Below are 22,097 nucleotides of genomic sequence, written 5' to 3'. Positions count from 1 at the left end.
TCTGCAACTGCGAGGCCCTCTGAATAAAGCTTTGCAGTGGGACTGAGCTCCGTGGCATGACATTTATTTATGGAACGCCTGTGTGTTCTTGCCTGGCCAGCAGGTGCCATGGCAATAAAAGATCCTGGGCTGTCCCTGCCTTCCAGGTAGCTGACAATTTGGAGAGAAATGTACCTCTGCTGACAGGTAGCCACTGCATCTCCAAGCAAACAAGTACACTTTTTGGTCAGGCTCCCGGCATTGGGGAGATATCTATTTTCATTCTTGGAGGAGGCAAATAAATAAATAATGAAACAAAAAGGAAGCAGTTAAACACTGAGGGTCAGAAAAGCCCTGATGCCAGGGCAAATAGATCTGAACCGAACAAGGCAATCTGGTGCTAGTGGAGCAGCTTTGGGCAGGACATAACACCTATCTGAGCTTGTACTTTTGTCATCCGCAGAGTCTACCTTGAGTGGGGTTAGGGTAAGGATAATGGATGAGAAAGCATGCAGTCCAACGCCTGGCATGCGGCTGTGGCCCTGTCTACGTGCCAGCTCTCTCCTCATTCCCCTTGGGGAATGTGCTACCTCGTCCAAGAGTCTTCTCTGCCCTACCCTGGCTCTGCTCATTAATATATTCAAGGGAGTTCACAGCGACTGTATTATGTGCCAGTTAAAAGAATGGCTTCCACTTACAGACTGCTCAGGCACCCATCATAGCCCATAGCTCCATCACTCTGTAGGTGTGTGACCTTGGGAGGGTGGGGCATCTCTCTGGACATTCTAAGACAATGCAGTGTTGCCCAGCATGGGGAGAGGATAGATGCTCACTGTAGGCAACGCCTTTAAAGTGGTACCTGGTTCATCCAAAACGTACTCTGGCTCAAGTGTCCTCATGACCCTTCTGTACTCAACCCTTTCTGCTGTCCCTCCATCATGGCAAAATTCCCTTGTGAGCACAGTGCCTCTGCCTAAGCTGTGCCCTCTCCTGAGAACACTAGGGTCCGATATCTTCCTGTAACTGACACCCACTTTAATATATAGGTACAGCCATTGGGCCCTCAACAAAATGAACGTTTTGTTGACTATCCAATCTCAACTTGTCCTTCCATCTCAAGACACCTTTATGACAGACTCCCACCATGCTAGTTTCAGAATGTCCCTTACTATACAAAATTAATTTTTCTATGTGGTTGGTTCATTCATTGTCTCTCCCTGTCCCATTGGAATATAGCCACACAAGAATAAGGACTGGGCTGTCTGTTCCTTGAAAAAGTATTTGGTGTATAATGAAAGTTGAATGGTGAAATAAGTGAATGAATGGATGAATGAATGAATGAATGAATGGATGGATGAATGAATGAATGAATTGCTGAAGCATCTGGCTCCATGCAGTGTTTTCTTAGAATTCTGCTATTGTATGCCCTAGTTGTTGGGCATCTGTTGTAAAGACCAGTTTCTAAAACTCTTTGCCCTTTCCTCTAAATATGGAAACCCAGCTAACTGAGCACTTGACAGGGCCAAAGATAGCTCACACAGGGTCCTCAGAGGCTCCTTGTGAAGTGTGCCTTCCCTTATCCAGTCACGGGAGTTCACACACTGCCTCCTGATGGTGCTACCCCTACAGGCCGGTCTCAAAGGTCATGGAAGCTGAAACTTCCTGTTCTCATAGCCTTTCAAAGTGATCCTATCAGTTGGAAGCCTTGTCTTCTCTCCAGATGACCAGAAACCTGGATTCTATTTAGGTCAAGGCGGGAGATGCCCAGTCATTCCCAGCAAGGGTCTGTGGGAATGGACTGCTCTTGGCTCTGAGAATGTCCACTCTTGTTAAGGATCTGTATGAGTAGCTTCGGGGCACAAGGAAGGAATGACCCTGCGGTGTTGCCCTAGAATTCCAACCTGCCTTTGTGGAGCAGGTGGCACGAGGGCTGTCCACTTTCTAGAGAACTATATTTGGGCACAGGAGTCTCTCATGTAAATAAAGATGTCTGAGAGGTTGAAGCGGGAATAAAATCCAGACTTCATTAAAGATTGGGGCCTTGGGCAGATCAAGGAGTAAGTGTTGGCTGCTGTGGAAGAGGCGTGGAGGACCTCAAAGGAAACATTCTATAGGCCAGAAGCATGAATGACTTTTAGATAGGAAGGCATACCCAACAGCCCCTCTACTTCTCACGCCAAGTGGAAAGGTTTACTGCACCCTACAAACTCAGCTCAGCCAGCTGTGGACCTGGGATAAGCTATGCAACCTCTCTGAGCATAATAATCCTTCCCTGATTGATGATGTGGAGTTATCTCAGCAGGTGGAGTGCTTGGCATGTGTGAGGATCTAAGTTCAGATCCCCAGTACCCATAGAAAATCTGGACATGGCAACTCTGGCACTGGGGAGGTGAAGGGAGATGGAGACTGAGACTGGCCGACTCCTAGAGCTTGCTGACCAGTCATTCCAACCAATGGGTGTGCTCCAGGCTCAGTAGGAGCCCCTGCCTCAAAAGGGGAAGAGAATAACTGTAGAAGACACATCCAATGCCCAATGCCAACCTCTGGCCTTAATGTGTGTGCATACCTCCATGAACACAGACAGACAGACAGACAGACAGATAGACAGACACAGACACAGACACAGACACACATTAGGAGGAAATGAGTGAGATGACACAGAAAATGCTCAGCACCATACTGGGCACAGTGGAACAACTCAATTAATGGTGCCTCTTAGCATTTCGGTTGAGTTTATTTCCACTGGCTTTTCCCTACGAAACCGAACAGCTCAAATTTGTCCTGCTCCTTCCAGCTGATATTTCCTCACAAATGATGCACTCAGCCTGAATGAAGGATAACTGTCATTCCCTCGGAAGATGTTAATGATCTTTGTGCAAATCACAGTCCGGAGAGGTCAAGTGCCTTTCTCAGAGTTGGTCCAGGCAGAGCCAGGACTACCTGTTGTTCAAATTCTCTCTCTTTTAATTATGCCAGGGTCAGGAGGGAGGAGAGAGACCCTGCTTTCTGCCTTGGGAATTGAGCATCAATGGACACAAGGCCCTATCATTCCGGCTGTGCCTAGGAGACAACTCTAAGGTAACAGTCAGGATGCTTTCTGAGATGCTTTCCCAAAGGCAAAAAGGGTTTGAACATGTGGCAGGCAGAGATGGGGCAATGGGATAAGACAGTTGGAAAGGAATTGAGGAAAAAGGCTTCCGTCTGTGGTCAGAGTTGCTCCCAGCTTTTCCACCATCACACCAATGATTCGAGGGCCTTCTAGAACTGTCTGGAGAGGACGAGATGCTTACTGATGATAGTCACCACTAACTGGGCCAGATGCTTATTATAGATCTATCTGTCATCTTCATCTTCCCAGCCATTGTGAAGTAGGTGTTGTTCTCATTTCACTGCTGAGGAAACTGAGGCTTTAGGTGACTGGTGCTCTATGGGAGCCTGGGGAGTTCCAAAGCCTAACTACTTCTCTCTCTCTCTCTCTCTCTCTCTCTCTCTCTCTCTCTCTCTCTCTCTCTCTCTCTCTCTTCTCTCTCTCTGTCTGTCTCCCCTCCCCTCCCCCTCCCCCTCAGTCCCCCACTCCCCAAGGCCATACCCTTCCTTCTATGAAGCTCCTAGCAGCTAGGTCCTTGCTCACAAGGAGAACATGTGCCTTTACCTGCCATAAACAACCCATCAGCTTTATTCTAAGGTGCTGCCATTCTAATGGCCTGCCATTGCCTCTCAGACACCCCACTTCCTTGTGCTTACAGAAGAGGTGGAGCAGCAGGGATTAAGGGCTCCCTGCTCTCTAGGCTACATCTAGAGATGCACCTTGCTCATTTTCTCTAAGTCCACTGCCACAGTTAGGGTAAAAGATGTCCTTCAGGTAACAGGCAAATGTTTACCAAGCACTGGCACCTGGTGAGCTCTGTATAGATGCTCATGATGAGCCCACAGACTCATAGGCTAGGCCTACTAGAGAGCTTACTTGTCACTTTCCAGAGAAGGCAAATAATACCCCACAGAGAAGCATGGTGGTGTATGCCTTTAATCCTAGTATTGGGAAGGTAGAGGCAGGTGGATCTCTGTTGAGTTAGAGGCCAGCCTGGTGTACAAAGAGAGTTCCAGGATAGCCAGGGCTATTACACAGAGAAACTCTGTCTCAAAAAACCAAAAAAAAAAAAAAAAGACCCACAAGACAAAAGTGACTCTTCTCAACTCTCATGGGACTTACACTGAACGAATGATATTGGGGACAATTCTCATTTCCCAGCACTTGCCCCAGGCCCTGTGTTTCCAACATAGGGAGTGTTGCCTTCTTCTGGGCAGGGGGCCTAATCAAGGTGGCTGGATGCACCCAGCAGGACTGGGTGGACTAGTGATAAGTGCTTCTCAGGAGTGCTCAGAGAGATACCAAGGGTGCAGGCCCCAGAATCACACGTGAGAACTACAGCTGGAGAGGGCTCGCAAACTGTGCCTGCTGGGCCCAGCTGGTTAATTCATACAAAAGGCATGCCAGGCAGAATATGACAGAGGAATGGGCTCTGAGCCAGGGTAGCTGAAGGTGGTGCCAAGTCTTGTGGGAAACACTGTGCCTCATCAAACTGGGACGACACAGTGCAGGAAGGTGGGAACTCCTGTTTTCTCAAGAAAAGCAGTGAATCTGCCCTTTACATGAAAGCTAGAGTCTAAATGTTAGCAACTAATTCACATGTTTTAAACATTCAGACCAGCAAATCACAGCCATATGTTGAATCTGCCTTTTAAACCATCAATGCGGGACCTTTGTATTGTTCTTCACACATGTCCACGGGGGGCCTAGACCTCAGCGGGCACCAACCCAGCAGACAGCAGTGGCTCATTCCACCAGAGAAATCAGGAGACATAGCCAATGAATATTTTAAAACCTATTCCTCCTGTTCACATCCCAGAAGCGCTCGCCAAATTCTAAAACTAAAGCTCACAGCAAGGATGTCTGTGAGCTGGGCATGGGGAAAGCTCACTATGGCCGTTCTTGTCATGGATCAGGGAAGTTACAGGAAATCCAAGTCATGCTGGCTCCTCTGGATGAGCCTTATTCTTATCCCCCTCCCCCTTTGTTGGCAGCTAAATTCAATGACCGTGTTTGTTATGTGCATGCAACGCATCCAATATTCTACATATGGTCTGCCCTCTAATTCCATAATCCTATCTAGGGATTGTTGGCACAGCAATAGCTCAGTTGAGAAAGAAAACCTGACCCAGGGAGAGAACACAATCAGAGATGGCAGAGAGGCTTGAGGCCAGGCGTAGGAGTTCCTAACTGTTAGCATCTTCCTACTAGTCTAGTTGGTGGTTTTACAGCTGCCTGAGCCGGGGTGTATCCAGCATACAGGTTCTGAAGCCATCATGTCTCTCTGTCCCTGTGTCAGAGCCCTGCCTGTCCTGTGTCATCTCCTCACCGTATAAAAGTTGCAGACAGGGAGCCCCACCATCTTGGGATACATTTCATCCACCTCACCAGAAGGGAAGCAGGGAAGGAAAATTACAGTCTTCTCTAAAATATGGAAATAGATGCTTGCCAACAAGTTCAAATTTATGGTAATTTCCCAGTACCTCAAGACGCCCCACTTGAACATCTGTGTGGTTCACGGGCGAGTGCACGAACCGCTGCTAATCTGAAATGAGTTGTGCCTGCTCCACGGAGCCACGATTCTGGGCTTTTGTAGATCTTCTTCCTCCCACCCAGTCTCCCTCGAAGTTAATTAGACCATGGGAGAGCATGGATACACTTTGCGATTCAGAGGAGCCAGAAGCCATGGGGGGAGGGGGGGAGGGGAGAAAGAACAGACTGAGGAAAACCGTATTTTTTTTTTCCTTGCCTTGACAGCTGATTTTTAACTCCCTTCTCCGTCGCTTGTGCACACAGTACCATAAATAAGATATACCACTGACTTTCTCAGGTGTCAACATCCTAATGAGAGAGTCTGCTTTCTGACACTTTGGAAAAGGTCAATAAAGAAAAAAAATTAGAGCGCGGCCGGCGTGCGTCTTGCGCTGAACTCTTTCCGAGCACGCCAGCAAGCGCGGTAGATTTGTTATTTTGCAACTGCAGGCCAGATGTGACGCTGCAATGATATGGTGGAGTTTTATTTTGGAATTGGTGCACATTTTTAAGTGGGAGCGGGTGGGGGGGGGTGAGGGCTGTCTGTCTTGACATTTATGGTGGCAGGGCTCCTGCTGCACGGCGACCTGCCGTTCAGCACAAACTTAAACAGGCAGCACCAGACTGGAGAGAGTGGGGTTCTGACCTACAGGGGCCTGGCCAATCCCAGTTCTCTACTGGAAGAAAGCTGATAGTGATGAAATCTGCTGCTTCCTGTAACCACTTGGCTCTGTCCAGCTTGTTTATTCACGACAACCATCAGGGTAATCTCTTCCGGCCCGTGTTGGTTTGGGTCACGTCCTGCAGAAGATTCTCCTTGGTCCCACAGAGATTAATAATTAAAATCAAATCCAGGATCTTTGAGGTGATGAAGCATTCTTCTGGGCCTGCCCTCCTCCTTCTCCCAGCATGCATCTCACCTGCTTGTGGGTCTTCAGACAGTTCCCCTGTTTTCACTCCATAGGGCCTTTGGCCTGCAGAAACTAACATACCCCGCCCCTCCGCTTTCCGCTGCAGCCCTCATATCTTAATCCTACTGGGCCTCCCTAACCATAGTTCTTGGCTACCTCTATTTCTTGACCACACACTTTGAGATCAGAGCTCTGCTCTAGTGCCTGTAATGGGTGTCAAGATGCACGCCCCTCCCACCCGCTACCTGAACACAGACTCTCTGTTGTTGCTCGCTCCTGAGAATATAAGCTTAGGGGTGTGTGTGTGTGCGCGCGCGCGCGCGCGCATGGGTGCCGGTGCGGGTGCGGGTGCAGATGTGGGGACAGGTGCGGGTGCGGGTGCGGGTGCGGGTGCGGGTATAGGGGGTTCTAATTCTTTATATGAAGACATTTGGGGGCAGGTAACTCTAACCTGGGGTGAAAGTTTGTCTAGAAGCAACTGCAGCAGTCCTGCCCTTCAGCCACTGGAACCAGCAGTAATCCCAAAGTTGTGGGAAAACAAAACTGTTTCCAGGATTTTCTAAATGTCCTATGAGAAGCAAAATCACCCCCAAGCTTCGATCCACTGGCCTGGAGATGGCCACAGGGGTGGACTCTGAAAATGAAAGTGTTACTCACTCTCCAGTGACCTTTCCCCCTCTTTTTCTCCCCCGGAGTATTGGATCCATTTTTATATGGGGATCCTGGGGCACATAAGAAACTTCCAGAGGCGTAAGAGGAATGGGGGTCCGGGAATTTAAAAATAAGGCAACTTAGCCTTTTTATAGCCAAGAGCCCAGGAGAAAGTAATATGCTTAGACTCCCTGCTTTATCATTTGCAGAAACGACTGTGTCAACTCTACGGACTTATGACAGAGAGTAAAGGACTTGAAATGAGCAAAATGCATTATTCAGAGCCTGGCAAACAGGCAGAGCGAGCCCTAGGGTTACTCAGCTAAGTTCCTTCCTTTTATTCTTTGGAGACTTCAGCAGGCAGAGGAATTCCTCTACGCAGCCTAAAGTATCTTACTGACGGTCTGTGAAGGCAGTGACTAGGAGTAGCACTTTTATTTTCACGCAAGAGGAGAAACAAAGGCATTGGCTTAAGGTGCAGCTCTCCTGGTTCCTTGGTTGAGTGATGACAGACAGTGAGCCGTAGAGGGACTTTTCACCCTGTAGGCCATACCTTCAACACTAGCGCATTTCAGGTTCACAGTGGTAGTTGAACAAACAAATATCTGTGTGGCTTAAAGCTTAATTGGTCCCTCAGACACTGAAGATCTCCTCTGAGAGTTTTTACTCTTGGCCTCACCAAGGCCAAAGGGGGTGTTCAGCCCCCCCTTCCCCCACTTGCCGTTAGAGAGTCAACTCTTGAGAGAAAGTGATACATAAAGAAGACAAGTCCAGGAAAGACTAGACAGAGGGATGAGAGAGCTTGTTGCAAGATGAAAATAATTTCAATATTTATCTTATACGGTTGTTGTGGACATTAAACAAAGGGCTTAGAGTAGGGGCGACAACGCAATGGGCACTCAGTCCATGCTGTTGGTAGAATCATTGGCCCAGTTTTGAATAGTATGCCCAAGGACTGGACCATTTTGCTCAGTTCTCACATTCTCAGGAGACAGACTTTTGACTGAGAGAGTTAGCGTCAAATGAAGGAGTTGAGGATTGTCTACCCAAAGTCACTCATCCGGCAGCACAGATTCCCCACTACTGTTCGGCAAACTTTCTTAAAGGGTCAGATTTTTTTCAGAAAAATGCCAGATAATATATATTAGGCCCGGAGAACTGTAACTGCCCTACTACCATGACTCAAGTCTTCACTTTGCTGTAAGCACCCAGGAGGCATCATATTAACAACGGACAAGACTGAACTCTAATAAAACTTTAGTAACAAAAACAATTCTATGACTCAAACGCTGTCAATGAGTTCCCGTTGCCCAGAAGCCGGGCAGTACCTACCAACTCTGCAGGTAGGAAGCTTCCAGTCCAGAACATCCAAGCTGTTGTGTTGGCAGAGCAGAAGGTGGTGGGAGCCCCCTTCTGTGTTGGAAAAGCTTTGTTTGATTTTTTTTCCCCTAAGTATGTTTGAATTATTAAGTGCCTGGCTCATTAAGTGAAGGGTGCTGTTATAATTCTATTGCTGGAGACGAAATTGCTATTTAAATTGAGTTTTGCCAATTTAGCTAATTTACTAAGCGGGCATTGCCGTGTCTTAATTATTATCCTCTGATAAGAGATTATTCAAGGGGACAATGCAGTGTGGGTATATCAAGTCTGCATGGGCTGAAGAAGTGAGGCCCCCCCCAAGAAGGTCTGTGCACTCTGAAGAGAGCTAGATTCCATCACAGATCACCAGCCACATGAGTTTCTCTAGCGACGTTTGAGAATCTGCTAAATCGTAAAGAAAAGAAACTCAACAATCACTCTAATAGAGACCTGCCGATGACCCTCACCTCCCCTGTCGGCACGCAGAGGGTGCAACAGATGGCACCATTCATTTTGATCAGCTCATAACTGGCAGTTTCCCTGCCAGGGCACTGGATTTCTAAGACAAACTGTGAAGCCTCTGATATATCACTTCAACTTACGGTGCCTCAGTTGCCTCATCTGAATGGCCAGGTGACTTCAGAGTTTGCATGCAGGCTCGGGATTAGGATGGGCAATGCTCCTCAAAGGCCCCACCCTGGTGCCTCTGTCCCTGCCCTCCTGCATATGCTCCCTCTTAGAAAGCATGCATAGCCCAGGGCACAACGCTAGCACCGTCATCACTCAGTGGTTCTCAGGAAGTGCCGTGGACCTATAGATGAATTCCACATGCGCATGCACAGTCAAAATGTAAGTGCTGTTGATTTGGTTCTTTTAAAAGGCAGACAGGTGTTTGTGTACAGTTTTCCCTCGACTGGGGAACTATTATGGGGCTCTTTGCAAGAATGCTAGGAAAACTGAAAGACGCTCTGTTACACTGTTTGCCTCCACTCCAGTCAAGAAAAAATACCCTTGCTAAACTCCTCCCGGCTGTTGACCTGGCCTTTTATTAGTGTGTTTAGAGGCATGAAACTGGAACCATTTAAGGGCAGAGCTGATAGTGAGGGTTGTTTTCTGTCTGCTCTCCTGAGTAAATGTCATTTCTAATTATTATTTATCTGCAAGACTTTTGAGTTATAATGCCTTGTTCTAGTTGGAGTGCCTGACTTTTGATGTTCTTAGAGAGCCCATTTTTTTCCCCTGTGAAGTCAGTGTACTGTGAACAATTTGACAAGTTTTAAGACCTAATGTAGCAGTTGGAGCTTTAAGCAAAATATCATGGTAATGAAAGATGGCTTCCCCGTATGTGCAGTGCCCATCCATCATGCCTCCATATGAAGACCTTCATTTCGTTGCAGAGCAGGTAGGACATGACAAAGTGTGCTCCCCTCCACAGGCCGACTTTACCATTCACATCTTAATGTGGAGCCCAAGCCTTGACCTGATATTCCAATGTAAAACAAGTGTAGCCTTAGAAACAAGTCCTCATCTTAAATGTCTCTGCCCTATTGGCTCCTTAGCATGTCAGCCTTTGGTGACAGCACAAAGTAGGGAAAAGGACCTTGAGTGACCCGGTCTTTGGACTGGCTTTAGAAGGAACAGAGGGAACAGTGAGAAGCCAGTGTCTCTACACTAAATGGGAGTTGGAAGCATTTCGGCTGATTTTAAAATGTTGGTCCCACAATACATAGAAGATGATCCTGGCTGTGGTGCTGCCTATGGTGTATGGATTTGTTGTGAACTGACAATGGCCAGGTGGTCTGTAGCCTGTCCGTATGCACCGACACCCCTCCATATGAAGAAGGTCCTTACTGACAAGAGTTCTACACAAGCCCTGCTCAGTTGTGTTGCATGCAGTTTAACTGTCCGGGAAACATATTCCCTCTTCAGTGCTCATTTATAAATATTCTCTTCTTTCTGAGGTATCACTTCCTGTCTAATGGCCACATCAATATGTCAGCATCTGAAGTCCAGGGTCTGGATAGTTATCCACTGACTCGTGATCATCATCACCCTGCAAGCTATTTTCTTGGGCGGTTGCTATTGATTTTTAATCATGATTTCATAATCAAGTCTAAGGCGGTTGGTTTGGTAGCATTTCATACTTCATTTGCCTGGTTACAGATGATGCCCATCGCGTAAGTAAATCATGGATGAGATTGACCACAGCAGGACAGTGAGCATTTCCCAAGTACTGACCTTATATACCTCATAACAGTAGTACTTCACAGCCAAGGTCACATCTAATGATTAGTTCCACTGCCACTCACCCACATGTTTAATCCCAGCACTCGAGAGGCAGAGGCAGAATTGCAGTGCGTTCAATGCCAGCCGTGGCCACAAAGTGAGACTCTGCCTATAAAAGCTGAGACATTTACAAAAGAAGAAAATAGTCCATAGCACCCAAGTCAGTGAGATCTTAGTGCTAGTGATAACCTAAGACTGGCAGTGACCAGACTTAATAAGGGACAGGATCTTGCCCAAGGTCTGACCGCCCAGGGAGCCAGGTTTAGAACCAGGACTGTGAGAGCTTTGAGCATTCTGATGTTTTGGAGAAGTGTGGTGCTGGCACCACTGCATTCACACACATGGGTATATATTCTCCTTACTACTCGGGGGGGGGGTGCTGGAGTCTGGGAAGTCCCACCCACTGATGCCTGTGATGGCAGGAAAATGGGTCATTAAATGCAAATTAGAAAGCTGTGATTGGCTATGCTCTATCCCTGAGACCATGATCTCTGTGCTTGCAGAAGAGTGTAAGTCAGCTCAGGAGGGGTAAGGACAGGGCAGAGGGTCGTCTTCCAAGGACAGCATTAATCCTGACCCAAAAAGCCCTAACTCAGATTCCATTTCTCCTACCTGAAGAATGAAAATAGCACGCATCTCACCCTCGTTCATGGGTATTGGCAACACCCATGTGGGACCTGATCCCTAAATCCCTGCTTTTCAGTTCTAAAGCTAGAGTGCATAACAGACATGCACTGAGCTGGTCACTGTGACAACCAATAGACACATGGCACAAACAAGTCATGATTGCCAGCCTAGCCTGGACCCTAGACACGTTAGCTACAACTTCTTCCATGGAGTGAAGCAGGCAAACATCACACAAGGCCCCTCAGTACTGATGACACCGCCAGTGTGTTGTGCAGGAGGGCAGGGTTCTCCCTCCAGTGCATCTTGCTTATTCTTCTCTGTGATGATGGCAATGCTGGACTCCAGCCACCTGCACCCATTCCCCGCCTTGTAAATCTATGCAGTGAAGGAAATCCCAGAAGGGAAGGCAAAGGTCAGCGATTGCCTGGAAGTCGAGAAGACAGCATCTAACCTCCACAGCTGCTTGAAGGCTGCTGCGCACACAAGCTCTCTCAGCCTGGCAGGGGTTCCGGAACAGGGCCAGTGAGGTCTCTTGACTTGCATGTGCACTGTGTCTTCCCACGAGGAGAAGGTCAAATCAGGTGAGGAGAGGGAATGAGTTGGGTTAGCTCCCCATGCATTGTCTCTGAAAGGTGGACAAATGAACAGACTCCCTTCCTGGCTGAATGCAGTGTCGCTATTAAAACTAAGTCTTGTCTTCCTTTCTGCTGACTTCTGATGCTCACTCAGCATGGTGACTAATTTATCCCCGCCAGCAGGACTTGTCTCCTTGCTACATATTAGGACTACCTATGGGTGCAAGGCATTGTCATGAGCAAGTGAGGCCACCATGCTGAGGGGTGGTACACAGGAGAGCTTAATGTACACTCGGGCTGGGAACCACCACTTCACCAGATACAGGCTAACCTGCTATGCTCAGAGTAGAGGAAGCTTCTAGTAAACAGAACCCAGTTTCCATAGCAACACAGCCTTCAGCTTCTCTCCCTTTAGGGGCATACTCAAATGTAAATTATTGTGTTTCCCTGCCCTTATCCAGATCCTGTTTCAGGTGATAGGCCAGGAGTGGAGGTGTCTCTTGTAATGGCCAGCAGATGACCCCGAGGCCAGGCATGAAATCTTGCCTGGCAGGAACTCCTCCCAGAATCATTGCTTTGCAGAGAATGGCAAGCAGACCTCAGTATGCCAAGGAGGTTAGGACTTGACAGAGGGGCCAGAGGGAGGCTTTTGGTATTTTCAAACACAATAGCTATAGTTTGAAGATGCAGCATTAGTGTTAGAATATTCTAGTGCTCATTTGGGGGTTTGGCCCCTAAGAAGTTTTGAGATGTCTTTTAAGTAGCCAGTAAAGCCAGTGGTTTGTTTTTTTTTAAAAAAAAAAACATTGTACAAAGGTGAGTATTTTTATATTTATAAGAAAATGTCAGAAAAGATGGAAATATTCACTTTTAATAATAGTCACTCTCAGAAGCTGGAACTGGGGAAATCGTGAAAAGGATTTGGTCTTTTTTTTCTGTTGATATGGGTTGGATTACGTCTTACAAGGAACATAGGGATATTGGTTGGTTGATCCATCCTGGTTTTCACCCAGTGGAGAGTCTTACATATCCCAGACCGAAAAGGCCCCCAAATCCAACTGTAAGAGCATCTGTGACATGTGACACTTTCTTGAGCGTCCTGGGGGAACCTTCCTGGGTTCCATCCACAGATGAATCTCTTTCCTCATAAGCCACCATGATGTGGCAGCCACTGTCTTTTTTCTCCTGCTCCACATTACCCATCTGCTTCTTCTCCTCTCAACTCCTCCTTAGTCTGTTTCATCTCAACCATTTGCCACCTCTTAGATGAGCCCCATTCTAGTAATCCATGCTCTTTGTTCCCGTGACTCCTGTTCTTCACTCATGGTGCTCTACCCACTACACACGCGCGCACACACACACACATGCATATGTGTGTGTATGAACATGTGTGTGTGTGTGTGTGTGTGAGCGCACACATGTGTAGGATCATGGTATCAACTTGGTTTCATAGGCCAGAGATGTCATAGAACTTTATGTAACTCCAACAGCCACTGAGTGACTGAAGAGGAAGTAAACCCCTCTTTGATCTTACCCAAGAGCACTTTCCTTAAACCATAAAGCAATCACATCTCATCGTATGTGCCAGAAAGTTGGTGCACATGGATATGTGGCAAGAGTTGCTTCAAGGAGGTCCAAGATCAAGTAACCAAGGTAACAAGTATCAGTTTCCAAAAGAGCAACATCTACATCAAGCCATCTTGATCTGCTGAGGGATGGCAGTGTCAAGCCAAGCCCCTGCGAGTGACTCTGGGTTTGTGCCCTTCACACTGAACCACCATTGATAACAAGCCTGTGTCCTGATGGCTTTTGCTAATAATACATTTTCCTGCACATGCATTGTTTCTTCTGAGCCTCCTTGTTGGCATATATTTGTAAGATGGCTTCCTGGTACTAGAGGAATTCACAATAGATTGATCAAGCTTAGCCTAGATAGCAAGGATGTCAGCTGCACTCTCAACCCACCCATGAGCTGAGCTGACCGGGAGGGAGACCAACTCCCACATCTCCCTGCCAATTTGCCCTCGTTTCTTTAGCACACATGTATGTGCACAGTGTACTTTCCTGGGGACCTCTCAGGACAGAGAGGGATCCACAAGGCTGAATGTAGATGTGGTAATGGTTCATGCAGGATTTTACTTTGTAAATCATTCCTTATATGGCTAATTTGTCAGAATCATGGAGGAAATAGAAAGGCCAGCCCTAAGGAAGAATGGAGAACACAAGAAACGTATCCAAGAGAAATGCTGCTTAGCATCCTGGAAGTACATGGAAGGCTTTCTACCCAGCACTCCAAGGATGAAGTCACAGGTTGAAGAGAGAGAAACAACCCTCTTGAAATTAATAATTCAAGGCAAAAATCATCACAAAATTTAATTGCTCTCTGTCAGCCACAGCTCATCTTTGTCTTCCATTATTTTGCATAAATTGACTTGGCAGCATTTTCCAGCCAGCACATCCATACTTAAAGGACTTTCTTGTTATCTATAGCCTGTTAATATGTTCATCCTTCACCTCCCTGACTAATTCCAGGCAGCTTTTACTCATTTGGAGTGACTGAAACTCTCATTGGCTAGGAAAAGGGAAATTGCCCAAGATGAATATTACAGATTACCCTGAGGGGCTGTGAAGCTCCTGAGGCCTCAGACAGGCAATGCTATTTCCTGAGGGATGGATCAGAGCCAGTGTTGTTCCTAAAGTCCACGTTGGTAACCACCATATGTGGCTATTTAAAATTACCTTTGAAGAGAACTTAGTTCTGCCTCTCCTCATATTCACCCAATTTCAGCTAGGGAGGCATAGCATATTGGTAGCACAAAACAAAATCCCTATGACTATAAAATACTCTTTTAGGCAACTCTGGGTGAGGGCTTCTACATTTATTTAGATTAGGATGGCATCTTACTCTCCAATGTCCTTACACGAAAAGATGAGCTAAGGGACCCTACACACAGTGCGTTGGGATCTGCTTTGTGGGAAACCCAGATGTGAAAAGCTCAAAGCTTTGTTGGCGTCCTATCATACATATGTGGGATGATCTTCTGGGTATCACAAGGGTAAGAAATGAGTATTTTTTTTCATATGGTCAAGGAAGGGTGACAGAGAAAAGACAAGATACTTGGGTACTTGGGGTCTGGTTCATGGATGTGGCATGATTGGAATTCAAGAGCAAGAGCACTTTTATTCTTACAACGTCTAACTGTGATTGGCAGTTTTGCAAACAGCCTCTGAGCTGGTACAAGTATAGGCCATACTGGTCTCTAAAATTCTCCCTGAAGAATTTCATCTCCCTGGGCCAGAAGTGACTTGTGTTGACATCAAGTATCTCCTCTGCTCTACTCAGGGCACAGAGATAAAACAGGGACACATTGACAGTCATCGTCTTACAGGATTGGTCCTTTGGCCTACTTCTAGACAAACCTCAGCATAATTAATAGTGCATTTATCTGCTAATTATTCCACTATTTGAGCAGGACTAGAAGTACCTGGGGCACAGAATGAGCTTCATGTGCACAATTAATAATTTTCAACACTAAGTAATTGCGTGTATGGTATTTAACCTAATAACATTAGATGCACATTACTGGGCTCTGATTGCTGTTTTCTTCCAGCCACCCACTCTTGGATTGCTGTTCTTGATAAAGTAGGCATAAGGTACTTATATACTGTGTTTTGTTTTTAGATTTCCTAACACTCCTAACGAGTATAGATGCATCTGGACCTGTATGACTATGTGCTGTTTGCACCAGCCCGACCCACGGCTGATGGCAAGCCTATGTGTCCATGGCTTTGGTTAGCAATTCCTACCCGTCTTTTCAAGACCCGCTTTGAGATATACATGAGTGTGTAAGAGTGTGATGTTTAATATGCTTCCTTCAACATGTCCCTTGCTAAGCCATGGTGCTATTCTTCCACTCTTTCCTGACCTCTTTGGGTTGGACCATGCTTCCTGTCACTCACTGGGCTGGTTCTTCTGCCCAGAAGTGTTGCTCTCCCATGTTGCACGCATCCATCAGATTGATGAGGAGAGTGGCATAGGATTCTGCTAGAGCTAAGGATACGACACTTTCAGGTTCCATGAGAAGAGTGGAACAGTGGGCCTGGTCCACTGCATTGAAGTATAGGGTCTCAGGCAGAATGGTCAGAGGAAATGGTCCGGGTCACTTTAGGATGGATGTGTTGAGTCCGCTCTCCTGTGAGATGGTAGTGGAGGGGATTGGCAAGGGCAAGCCACCTGACCTTAGCCATGAGGTGTGCACCCTGTGACATCAAGACTAACTAGACAGTACCTGCTGGGGACTGAGGTTGAGTATAGTTTTTAGTCATTCTTCAGGTAGGGCAAGTCCATAGGTTACTGGCCATGAGACTACAGGGGAAAGGAGCTGACCACAGTGGCCTGGGAAAGCCCTATATTACAGTGTCTTATTCTTGCTCCTGTGTGCTCCCTGCCCTGCATGTATGCATCCTCTGTCCCCTTTCGTGAAAGGTATATGGCTCTGAGAGTTCCTACATCCTTTGGAACCCAAAAGATACCCAGGCCACACCATGTTATTGCCCATCCTGTGTATGTTTTCCTCTGCGTTTTGCTGTTCACACAGGATTGTTCACTTGCAATTATCTTTAGTTTCTTTCCCTCTTTATCCATATGCTCTGCACATCATCAAGTTCTATCAAGCCTGTGGAGCACTGTATCAGTTAGTTACTTTTTAGTAGCTTGAACACAAGCTAAGGTTATCTGGGGAAAGGAGACCTCAATTGAGAAAATGCCTCCATTAGATTGGACTGTAGGTAAGACTATGGGACAGGTTTCTTTTTATTAACGATAAATGTAATTAGGCCTAGCCTGTTATGTGGGGGTGCCACCCCTAGGAAGGGGGGGGCCTGGGTTGTATAGGAAAGTAAACTGAGCAAGCCATGGAGAGCCAAGCCAAGTAAGAAGTGTCCCTCCATGGTCTCCTCTTCAGTTTGCACCTCCAGGCTCCTGCCTTGAGTTCTTGTCCTGACGTCAGTCAGTGATGGGCTGTGCTCAGGATGGCAGAGCTATTAAAACCCAACTAAGGCAAGCATCTTTTGGATAGACCTCTCACTGCTGACTTGAACAGGAATTCCCAGTGTCCACTCTCAGGGCCAGCAGTATCAATATCACCTAGCAACATGCAAGGAGGGATGTGCCTTCTCAGACCCCTAGACCACGGGGATGAGGGCCAGACACCCACAGGTGATTCTGATTGATGTTCAAGTGTGAGAACTAGTGTCTAGCAATACATCTCAAACACCTTGTCTGACTGAAGGACTCTCATGTCAGCTGCTTCCTTCTAAAAACGGCCGAAGCCGAGCGGTCTCCCCCTCTTCAGCTGGCAGCCTGCATCAAATCCAGTAAAGGACCATGCTCTTCCTGCCCAAACTTCCTTCTAGAATGTTCTCATGCTTGTTGGCCCCTTTCTGACTTTCTGCAAGATGAGCTCCTTTTAGCCTTTACTTCTCAACACAAGTGACAGTGAGTTCGCATCTCACCATTCCACCTGAGGTAGCCTGCCACGTTCTTGCCTGTAGTTTTGCACAATGTCTGTTTCTTGGAGGTTTTGAACTCACATCAATAAATTTGTTCATATTTACTCCTTAAAACAAAAATACAGTTCCCTCTCCCATGAGTTTCAGTGTCATAAGTCAATCCCTTTTATTTCATCAGCATAAAATTTTTGATTGGATCACTGGCGTGAACAAATAAAATTAAAGTCTACTGACTTTTTCAAATTTTCTACATCATTTAACTTCTTGTCTCCCCAATCAATATCTTGCAGACATGTTAAATTTTTTCCATTATGATAATTTTTTCATTTTCATCTTATGATTATGTCATTTTTCTCTATGTTAATTTGAAACTTTGTTTTTAAATGCATTAAAGCTGAGTATCTCTCTCAATTAAATGTTTTCTCAGTATCTAAAAATGAATAAATAAATAAAAGAGGTCTAGCCCCACTGTCTTGTTTACCCTCGAGTTTACACTGTGGTGGCTGAGACACAGCAAAAGCTTAATGATCAGCTGGCTGCTGAGTGGGTAGGTCCAACCCACTTCTGTTTACCTAACTGCAAGCCGTTGGCAGCCCTGAGTCTTTCTAGCCCTAGGAATGACGTGGCCGCTGATGTATGGTAAGCGTGTTTGTATGGTTTGGCCCAAGCCTCTTCTTTAGCCAGCTTTGGAACCACGTTCCTGCTCTCACTGTCCAGCCTGTCCTTCTCAGTCCCCTTTTCATCAGTTCAATCTTGAGTCACAGCCACCAAACTCACAGAAGGTCCAAGCTGACTGTGTTCACTCTGGGCTTGTGTGACAAGCGCCAGGTCTTTAGCTATGGCAAGAAGTAGAGGATTAGAGATTCATCTTGCAGCCATGAATCAAAAGTAAGAAAGGTGCCTTTAGATTTAAATTACAGCGTTGCTTCAATGGCAAGTAAGGACAGTGTGTGCGCAGAAAGTCTGCCTGGGATGGGCTGGAAACAGTGAGGTGAGTGGCTTCCCTCTGTTGGCAGTGGATGTGGAGTTGAGAAGATTCCTAGTCTTAGACCTCTTGGCTTCACTTTATAGGTCCCTGAGAGAGGGCTTATTTTCTTATGCACATCCCTAGGTTAAGAGGCTCATAGATCAGAGCAAATGCCACCTTGCCATGTTGTGAGCTCCTGGGCACACGGTGTACAGCTCATGGGTGAGGCTCATAAAACACCTTCAGGAAATTCTTCCCTGTTTCTAGGGACACATAAGGCATAGTGGCTGGGAGCATCTCCTCCAGAGGCACCTGAATCAGAAGACCCGAAATTGCTAAATTCCCTAACACCGAGTAACAGCTGATAGGCAGACAATACAGATTGGTCATTCTTCATATTAAATGCTTCAGGTCAGAAGTATTTTGGATTTTTCTAAATATTGGACTATTTTCATGTACATAGTAAGATATCTTAGAGATGAGGTCCCAGTGTAGTAGACACAAAACTCACTTAGGATTCATAGGTACCTAACCTACATATGCCAAATGCAAAGTTATACTGTCTTCGTTGTTCATATAAATGTGTTTGTTTTTAATTTAGCATTTGTATAAAGCCCTTTTTTTGGTTCTGTTTTCTAAAAATTGTATTCGCTTTACATTCCGACTGTAGCCTTCTCCATTGTGTCTTTGCAATTCCACCCTCCCTCCCTCATGCCACTCCCCTAGTCCTCAGAATTGGGGAGCCCTCCTCTCCTAACATTTGACCCCAGCCTATCAAGTCTCATCTAGACTGCCTGCATCTTCTTCCTCTGTGGCCTGGCAAGGCCATCCTGCCAGAGGCAACAAATGGGCACCAGAGTCCATGTCAGAGGCAGCCCCTACTCCCCATCTCCCTGGCACCCTACCGAATGTATAATATATCAATTATTGGTTATGTTCTATCTGATAGCTTGGCTTGAGGAGCCATGGGGATGGATCATCTACACAGCAGGTGCCATGGGGGATGGAGCATCTACATAGCAGATGCCATGGGGGATGGAGCATCTACATAGCAGGTGCCATGGGGGATGGAGCATCTACATAGCAGGTGCCATGGGGGATGGAGCATCTACATAGCAGGTGCCATTGGGAATGGAGCATCTACACAGCAGGTGCTATGGGGATGGAGCATCTACACAGCAGGTGCCATGGGGATGGAGCATCTACACAGCAGGTGCTATGGGGGATGGAGCATCTACACAGCAGGTGCTATGGGGGATGGAGCATCTACACAGCAGGTGCTATGGGGGATGGAGCATCTACATAGCAGGTGCCATGGGGGATGGAGCATCTACATAGCAGGTGCCATGGGGGATGGAGCATCTACATAGCAGGTGCCATGGGGGATGGAGCATCTACATAGCAGGTGCCATGGGGGATGGAGCATCTACACAGCAGGTGCTATGGAGATGGAGCATCTACACAGCAGGTGCTATGGGGATGGAGCATCTACACAGCAGGTGCCATGGGGGATGGAGCATCTACACAGCAGGTGCCATGGGGGATGGAGCATCTACATAGCAGGTGCCATGGGGATGGAGCATCTACACAGCAGGTGCCATTGGGAATGGAGCATCTACACAGCAGGTGCCATGGGGGATGGAGCATCTACACAGCAGGTGCCATGGGGGATGGAGCATCTACATAGCAGGTGCCATGGGGATGGAGCATCTACATAGCAGGTGCCATGGGGGATAGAGCATCTACACAGCAGGTGCCATGGGGGATGGAGCATCTACACAGCAGGTGCCATGGGGGATGGAGCATCTACACAGCAGGTGCCATGGGGGATAGAGCATCTACACAGCAGGTGCCATAGGGTGTATTCTGCAGATGAAGAGTCTGAACTAGAGAGGTTCCCCAAGTGTCACAGCTAGTCATCATTATTCTGGGATCCCATCTCAGGACCGCATACTCCTCATGCCCTACCAGACTCAAGTCTTCCCTTTAGAGATCCCCAGAGGCAGGTGTGTAAGCAAATGAAACTGGAAGTAGATGTGCTGCCTGCTAGAAAGTCCTGTGTTCCCTCCTTGCTATGTATGCCTTTAGACCTTACTTACAAAAGAACCTTTAGACAGGGGGGAGGAGGGAAGGAGAGAGTAGAGCCTGCACAAGCTGAAGGTCAGTCTGTGGCTATGGATGCTAAATGACCTGGTCAAACAGTCTCAAATGGAACAAGCAATGGCTTCCCAGGATAAAGCAGTCCTTAGGGAGACAGGAAAGTAATGACCAGGCCTGGACACAGACTGGATGGAGTGCTTAGTTCTGGGATCTCCTAGGGATGTCATTGTCAGTGAAGTCTCAGACTTCCCTTTGACAGCATCTCCCTATGCTGGTCCTGGCCCATCAGGATGTCAGCCAGAGTTCTTTAAATTGATGAAAAGAAGGCGAAGGGGACTAGGAGATATGGTTTTGTTTAATTATTCAGTCCTCTCGGATGCTGTGAGGGTTGAAGGAGACCTCATTTTTTTTTCCCCAGCAGGATGGAGACGTTAAATAGGAAGTCACAGACACTTCAGATGAACTCCAGTGTGATTGAGTGGGGCTGAGGAGGTGGGATGGGTGTTCAACGGGAGCCTAAATTGCTCTCCAGGAAGCAGCTGAGAGATCAAGAGTCTCTGATTGTTAAATCTTCTGAGCAACAACTGAATGAGAAGCGTCAGGCAGACTTGAAGGGTACAGGAGAAAAGAGTACGGGGGGGGGGGGGAGAGGCAGGGGGGGGATGGAATTCACCAACAGGGTGGTGGGAATCCAGAAGTGAATCATCAGGCTGTGGGAGTGATGCAGAAGCCGCACATAGGATGAGAAGGTGTAGGTCAGAAGGAAGTACTGGGAGGTACTGCCTCTTTTAATGCTCTTGCTACTCAGATTTGGTGCCTTCCCATCTCCCAGGCCTGGTTTCCTTCACTCCCAGGTCAGGGTCCAGATTAGTGTGTTTTCTGAGTAAGTCACCCAAGCATCTATTAATCAGATGACTGTGGCCTGCAGGAAGCGGGTAGCAGGCAACAGTGAGAGAGCACACAGAAGCACTACAGGTCTGGGGGGTGGGGGTGAGGGGGGAAGAAGAAGGTAGCTGGAGGCCCCAAAGGGGCAACTAATTACCAAGTCCTTTGCAAATACAAGGGCTTCAAACTTCACTCTGCTCTCCCCTGCCAAGTTCAATGCATCTACTTGCAAATGCATAGAAATCTCCAAGGAAGCAGCAGATTGCTTAGCACACAAAAATGTCCCCCCACTAGCTCCATCTTGTCTGGCAAAGGGCAACAGGGAAAAAAAAAAAACCTTCCTGGCCAACCTTCTTACAGGCTGCATAAGAGTCTTACAAATAATCCACATTCTTTCTGTGTTTTTTTTCTTCTTATTAAATACGTGCATTTCCATTGCCCTACCCAGCCCTCCTGATGTTCACTTATCATAGGGAAAAGAATGACTCACAAACCTGCAGAACTATGCCCAAGGTCGCAAAAATAATGACTATGGGTAACACTGGAAGGTTGTTGAAAATTCTCTGTTGTATGAGCGTGTGTGTGTGTGTGTGTGTGTGTGTGTGTGTGTGTGTGTGTGTGTGTAG

At 47.0% G+C, this 22,097-nt stretch overlaps 2 protein-coding genes across 3 annotated transcripts in view; one reads left to right on the top strand and one right to left on the bottom strand.

Moving 5' to 3' along the window:
- DOCK2 (dedicator of cytokinesis 2) overlaps positions 1-22,097 on the bottom strand; it is a 406,436-nt gene that overhangs the window by 119,662 nt on the left and 264,677 nt on the right. The window lies entirely within an intron of this gene.
- Positions 1-22,097, top strand: part of INSYN2B (inhibitory synaptic factor family member 2B) — a 107,078-nt gene that overhangs the window by 30,619 nt on the left and 54,362 nt on the right. The gene's annotated exons all lie outside the window — the stretch shown is intronic.

Source organism: Acomys minous, assembly GCF_964271855.1.
Source record: "Acomys minous genome assembly, chromosome: 16".
In the NCBI taxonomy this organism is placed as follows: Eukaryota; Metazoa; Chordata; class Mammalia; order Rodentia; family Muridae; genus Acomys; species Acomys minous.
Note: the sequence above shows the minus strand (reverse complement) of the source record. Positions and strands in the feature narration are given on the sequence as shown.